Below are 6,909 nucleotides of genomic sequence, written 5' to 3' on the forward strand. Positions count from 1 at the left end.
GTGTGTGTGTGTGTGTGTGTGTGTGTGTGTGTGTGTGTGTGTTTATTTATTACACTTAAAAGCTGCTATATGTAAAAAAAATTAATGAAGATTACGATGAATTAATATTTTCTTCGCAATTGCTTTTCTTTAAAGATGTATACATTCTTGGAAACTAATTAAAAATTGAGTAACAATTATTTCAATACTTTTAAAACTATGGAAATAATATTGCTTGTTTGTGAAAATTATACTAATTTAAAGTCCGTGAGATCTTCTCGATGGGCGATGCAAACATGTCGAAATACGTTCCCGTGATAATCTTAATTTTACGCATACCGCGTAAGAATATATTTACATGTACGAAGTATGAGTGCACATGTACATGCTTCGTCAATTCCCGAATATTAAGTATTCAAGTATAGCTCATTATTCAAATTGGACTTCACGAATTTGTATCACTTCAGATTACAACGTCAATAATAGCGTTGCGTGGCAAGCGTAAGAAATGTGAACTGAAAATACTTTATTACGGAAATAATTTGGACTCCGATATTAAATACTTATTATTGCAATCAATTTATGTATAAGATATAAAAGTAATTAATTTTTTACACATACATATAATATAATAAATAATGTGTATTACATATATACAAAGAGATATAATAATGTTTGATAATATTTAGAACTTCAAATTTTAAGAGACAAAATAAGAAGAAAAATTTCAAATTTTCTTATTTTATATTAAACCTACAATATTTTTTTTAAATCTCTGTTATCATTATGTAAACAAATGTTTGATAGTCTAAATTATCTCGATCTAGATACTGCTCTAATATTATAAAATCGTCTTACTTTATTTCGCACATCGCCTGACCGCCGTGTAGAACCCAAGAAAAAGCGTAATGCTTCAAGGTCTACCGCATTTTCTTCTCTCTCTTATGATGACGCCTCCGTTTAACACCCATCCACAAAAATCGACAGCCCATTTCTCTCGCGCGAGTCTCGGAAAGTGATGCCTATCGTCGTCGCTCCTCGCTATCGATTTAAGCTGAGAAACGAGGCGAAACAAGTTCGAGGAAATTGTTTCTACGCGGCCGCGTCGCGTGCTTCTTTATTGAAAACTATAAACAGCTGCGTGGAAGGAGAAGAAGAAGAGATGTGAAAGGGATAGATCTAGGTGAGAACTAAAGAAAAGAGAGAAGTTCAACGGGGCCTTAATCACCGTGATGGATATCGGCCGCTGGATATTGGCGAAAAAGGAAGAGAAAAAGGGAGGTCTGGGAGGACGAAAAGAAGTGGCCTGATCTCTCTGCACTTAGCATAATGTTCACCACGCCTGTCATTACCCTCGACACCGCGAACATGCCAGCCTAACACTCTGCGTGGTCCTGTGTCCGGGTAGACACGCGAGGACGTGCTGGTATATACGTTAGTGAGCTTCACATTATGGTGAGAGTAATCGCCATTCGTTCGGAATATTAATCGGGTGCGATATACTTAAATTAACTAAAACAATTATGTTTTTCTTTTGCACTCATTCTCGTCGTTGCGTCTCTTATTTCCGCGCCTGAAAAACAAACTTCATGTTAGGAGAGAAAATACATTTGCGAGGTTTCGTTCCGAAAAGGTTATCAAAATATGATAATCTCAGATCATCTATCAAAAGGTGATGATATTGATTGACTAAGGTGTAAAGTTTTCAAAAAATTAATTATTTTAGGATAAATAAAGTGAAAGGAGATTTGATGGGAGGTCGTGAAATCTGCTACTATCTCCGCTCGTCATATTTAACCTGAGAGAAAGAATTTAATTGTGGAAATTGAATACATGAATTAGTACAATACATTATATATATATATATATATATATATACATATACATATATACAATATATTATACATTATACATATATTATATGAAAAAAATGATTTTGTTAAAATATCTATAATTGAACTAGATACACAGATTTAAAAGTAATTTTGTGAGACCATCAAAATAATTATATAGAAAATTTAAGCGCAATGGCAATGCAATTTTTTATATATTTTAGTCTGAGTTTCTAATAAAATTATTTTGATGTAAGTACAACAAAATAACACTTTTTAGCATCGATTCTTGAATTACAAATTTATTCTAAAATAATTTATCACATATTATATATCTATATTTTTTATAATTTTAAAGTGAGATATAATTTATGTGAGCAAAATGCAAAATGATTTTTAGATTTGCGAGACAGATTACCGCGCAGGTAGCGCAAAAATGGTGCTATTACAAATGCAAGCCAGTAGGTAGATGCATTTTTTATCACAATGAGGTGTGATTTATTTGTAGAAACAACTTCGCGAAAGAACATCTGATCCACGCGAAAGGATATCTGGTTACGATGGTACTTATGGAAATGTGCATCGAATGATAAATATAGCTTGCCGAGGATCACGAATTTGCCGCGAAATATTTACAACTGCCTGTAAAAATCATTAAAAGAGAAAAAGAAATTTGAAACCGCGGTATTTCTACAAATTTAAAGAGATTATTTTTAGAAATTAATAAATCTAAAAAAGCAAATACACATGTTGCAAATGTTTTATTATACGAAATATTGAAAACTTATTCAACACGATATATTATGTTGAAACAATCATCTCCTTTTTTAATAGTCTCTTTTAATAATTTCTTAAATATTCTCTAGCATTAAATACTAATAACGAAACCTCCAAATCATTCCTTCATCATTATTGAAAATTAAGGAATACAATATTTTTATTATTTACGAATATACTTAATAATTTCCATAAAAAACTGAATTTCTATTCTATTATCTATAATATTAAACATATTTCTTCGTTAGAAATTCACGATTTATCTATCAAATCCATTTACTCCGCGAGATATTGAGAACCTACGGCCGATCTCGATATTTCAATTATCATTTACACAATGGATGACTGCAAAAAAAAGGAGGCTAAGAAAGTAACTATAATTTAAGAGATCATCTTATACGGAAGCTCAAGCTGGCACCGACTAACAATGCGCCATTACTCGCGAATAAATAAAAGCCGCAATCTCGTGCATGTGAAGTAGCGAAGAACGATAATTTAAGTCAGTAAGGAGTGAAGTTGCTCCGATGGCTTCTTGGAGCACGATGCGTTCCCGGTGATTTGATGCTTCCTGAGCTGAACGATTTAATCTGGCCGGATGAGGTCGCAGATTCACGTTATGTAAAAGCATATCGTTTGGTACTTAACTGCAGCTTACATGGTAATGTGTTGGGCGTACACATCGATCACACATAGCTAAAGGCGAATTACGTGTACTTTGAATAAATGCCTCTGTATATCTGTGAATAATATAAAATTTTTATACATATGTACAAAAAGTAAACAGAACTATTGCTAAAATTTCTGATTTCTAAAAATAAGATTCCAATTTCACAAAGACAAATAGCATTCACTAAAGCTTTGAGCTCTATTTTCGTAATGTATTCGTTCTTAATAGATACAACTTTTTCAATAACTATATCAATTTATTTTTATTAGAGAATAATTCATATATCATTTTAAATCTTGTCTTTATGATGCAAAAGTCATTAAATGCAAAAAGAAAAAAATCTTTATTTTTGCATGTGTAAAATATATATTAATCTCTTAATTACGATGATTGAATTGTTACAAGTAGAGCGATACTATTTGACTATTAAGCACGATATTAGAAACTCGCTCTTGGATATCTTGGACAAAGAAAAAAATAACAAATCATATTCGATAAATTTCACAATGCGATTAATTCTTTCTCTATCCGAAATTTCGGATCGATTTCTATATCGGACACAAGGCTTTAAGTTAGGAGCACAAACATTTGCATAACGCATATAATTATATAATGCATAAGAAAATAAACCAATTAAAGCTAGTCCTTTGTTTCCTTCCTTTCCATGAAATAAAGGATTCCGTTGGATTTTTCACATCTTATGCAAGAGTCTGTGCTCTCGGGTTTAGGTTCTACCAATATTCAAATCATTAATATTTATACCCTAACTGTTGTATAGTCTGCTTAGTACTTTTATTCACCAGCAGCAAAGATTTCTTAATTGCATCCAATTATAGATTCTGATCCAAAAAGAAGCACACTGACGATTTCATAAAAAATTCATAATAAACGAATTCATGATAAACTTTATTTAGTACATACAACAATGCGAAATATATTAGAGTGAGTAACAAAAATTGAAAGAATCAAGAAATATATAAAAGCAAAGATGGTAACCCATTATGAAAATGAAAGAAATTGTAATATACAAAGAGGGCGTTGTATTTGTGAATAGGAAAAATTGTGGATAGAAAAAAATCACCCTTCAATCGCGTTGCATTATGAAATGGAAGCAGGACTCACTTCATAACTAGGGGGCTGCACATAATGGAAAGGAATAGAGATCAGGGGCCTATTCTTGAAAAGTATCGCACATAAAAAGAGAAATGCTACAATATATGTAACGCATAGTTTAATATTTCCCTAGTTTTTCGTACGATACTTTTTAAGAATAGGGATTCAGAAAACAAAGAATAAGAATTTCAACCTATCAGAAACTGTGTGTCCTACAATACATGATTCCTAGTAAGTTGAATCCTTTCAGTGTAAGTATTATCCTTTCATCGTGCCCTTTAACTAAAGCCACTCTTCGATCTTCGTCGAACATTTTTTTATGGTATAGACATGTTTAGCAATACACATTCTAAGATACTGTGCATGACGTGATAGCACTGCAAAAGAATATGTCAAGTAATTCGACACAGCATTATTGTAATAATCTAGGAAATAGAAAACTTCAATGCAAAATTTGTTCTTATACTACAATCGACAACATGTTAGTAAAAGTACACTTATTTCGTGCTCATAAAATATTTCTTAGAGGATAAGGATTACAGAAACGGTCCGATATGACGTTATTTCACAGAAGAAGAAAGATACATTTCAACCTGTAACATTTGTGATAGATTCCATTTGAGTGGATATTCAACAAGCCATTTAAAGCATCATCTTAAAAGTAAGCATCCACAAATAATAGAAGAAATACAAAAAGAATTTGAACTTTTTCTTGGATATCAGCACATTTCATATCAAACACATCAGATGATAAACTGAAATGCAAGATTTATTGTTACATGTTTAATATATTGCAAAATGATAATAGATGATTTAGAGTGCCATTTAGTCAAGCATGACTTAAATAAAAAAACTAAAAAAAAATACTGATGAAAATAACATACAAAGAGATACGAAAGGGAAAAATTGGATATAGCATCATTATACTAAATTTCAGAATCGTAGAGCACAATGTAATATTTGCCATAAAAATTATTGTCAGTATAATTTAAAGTATCATGTGAAACAAAAACATCCACAAATAATTGAGAAAATACGAAACAAATTTAAGCATTCATGAGTATCAGAAAATTTCGTATTGAATACATCAAAAATGACATAGTATAATGCAAGATTTGTTGTAAGAAGTTTGATATTTAAGATAGATAAATAAAATAGGTTCGATAAAATAAGTAATTTATCGAACCACTTGTTCAAATATGGCATAAATAAAAAAAATTTTTTAAATACTGGAGGAAGTGACATAAATATGAATCATCAATTAGAAGAAAATAACGAGTAATTTCTCATTAGATTAACACACACATTCGCATTTGAAAAAAATGACAACGGTAAATATTACAAATGCTTGTTTTATCCTCTTTTAATCACCTCTTTAGTATACACTTATATAATGAACACATAAGAAATCAAACATTTAGTATTTGTTTATTATAAAAATTATGAAAATTTGACTCTGATATTTAAAAATGTGTTTTTTAAATTTTATCAATATTTCAGTTAAGTAATTCCATTTAGTAAATATCAAGATCAAATAATACAAATTTATTATAATATACTTAATACTTAAATATTTAATAACTGATGGCTTCAGACAGTTTATCTATTGGAGTAATTTTAGAATCAAGCATTCTTTATTTTCACAGTATTTGATACTAATCTTTCAATTTTTTAAATATTTAAATAATAAGAATTCCAGCTTTAATGCGATTATAAAATAATGTACTTGAATGAAAAATTTAACTTTGTAGTACTAATCACAACTATATATTCCAACTTTTTAATCTATTGTTTATTTCGTTTGTATTTGCAGATTCACTTTTGAATCAAATACAGTAGACATTGTAACAGATTTTTAAAACAATATGTGGAGATGCATCAGCAGCTTTAACTGATTGTGGAACTATTGATCTATATGAACTAGTGAACTATATGAATGATCACGTTTTGATGAATTAAATATCAATTTTCTAATAAGCATGCTGTTAATTGTACTATTAATTATTTATTATGTTAATTAATTATTATATATGTCACAAATAATAGAATTTTTTCTACATATTAGTCTTTTATACATCTGTTTATATATACATCTGTTTATATAATGTTTCTATTAGGACTATAAGTATTCAAATATTATACTCAAACCATTCGAAATAATTATTGTTACTCAAAAACATTCGAATTACTTGAATGATTCAAATATTAATATCCGGAGAATATTTGAAAATATATTAATTTAAATCGGAGCAATTAACTTTGAGAATAAAAAATAAATTGTAAAATATAATACATCATAATTTAAGGATACGAATAATCAGAGAGTTAATCATAAAAAATTAACGGTGATTTAATATTCTAATACTAAAATATGAATAATATTTACAGTATAATATTTACTTAGTCTGTTTTATTTACGTAAAATATTATATAAAGTTTATAGAAATAACCTTTTACTGAAACATGTATATGTATATACACATATACGTACATGTGTTTGTATGCGCGCGCGTATTGTATTATACATATTATATATATATA

General features: G+C 29.3%; 1 protein-coding gene across 1 annotated transcript in view; it reads left to right on the forward strand.

Annotated features, from left to right (window-relative positions):
* Positions 1-6,909, forward strand: part of LOC108684801 (calcium uptake protein 3, mitochondrial) — a 29,210-nt gene that overhangs the window by 12,519 nt on the left and 9,782 nt on the right. The gene's annotated exons all lie outside the window — the stretch shown is intronic.

Source organism: Atta colombica, unplaced genomic scaffold, assembly GCF_001594045.1.
Source record: "Atta colombica isolate Treedump-2 unplaced genomic scaffold, Acol1.0 scaffold140, whole genome shotgun sequence".
NCBI classification, from domain to species: domain Eukaryota; kingdom Metazoa; phylum Arthropoda; class Insecta; order Hymenoptera; family Formicidae; genus Atta; species Atta colombica.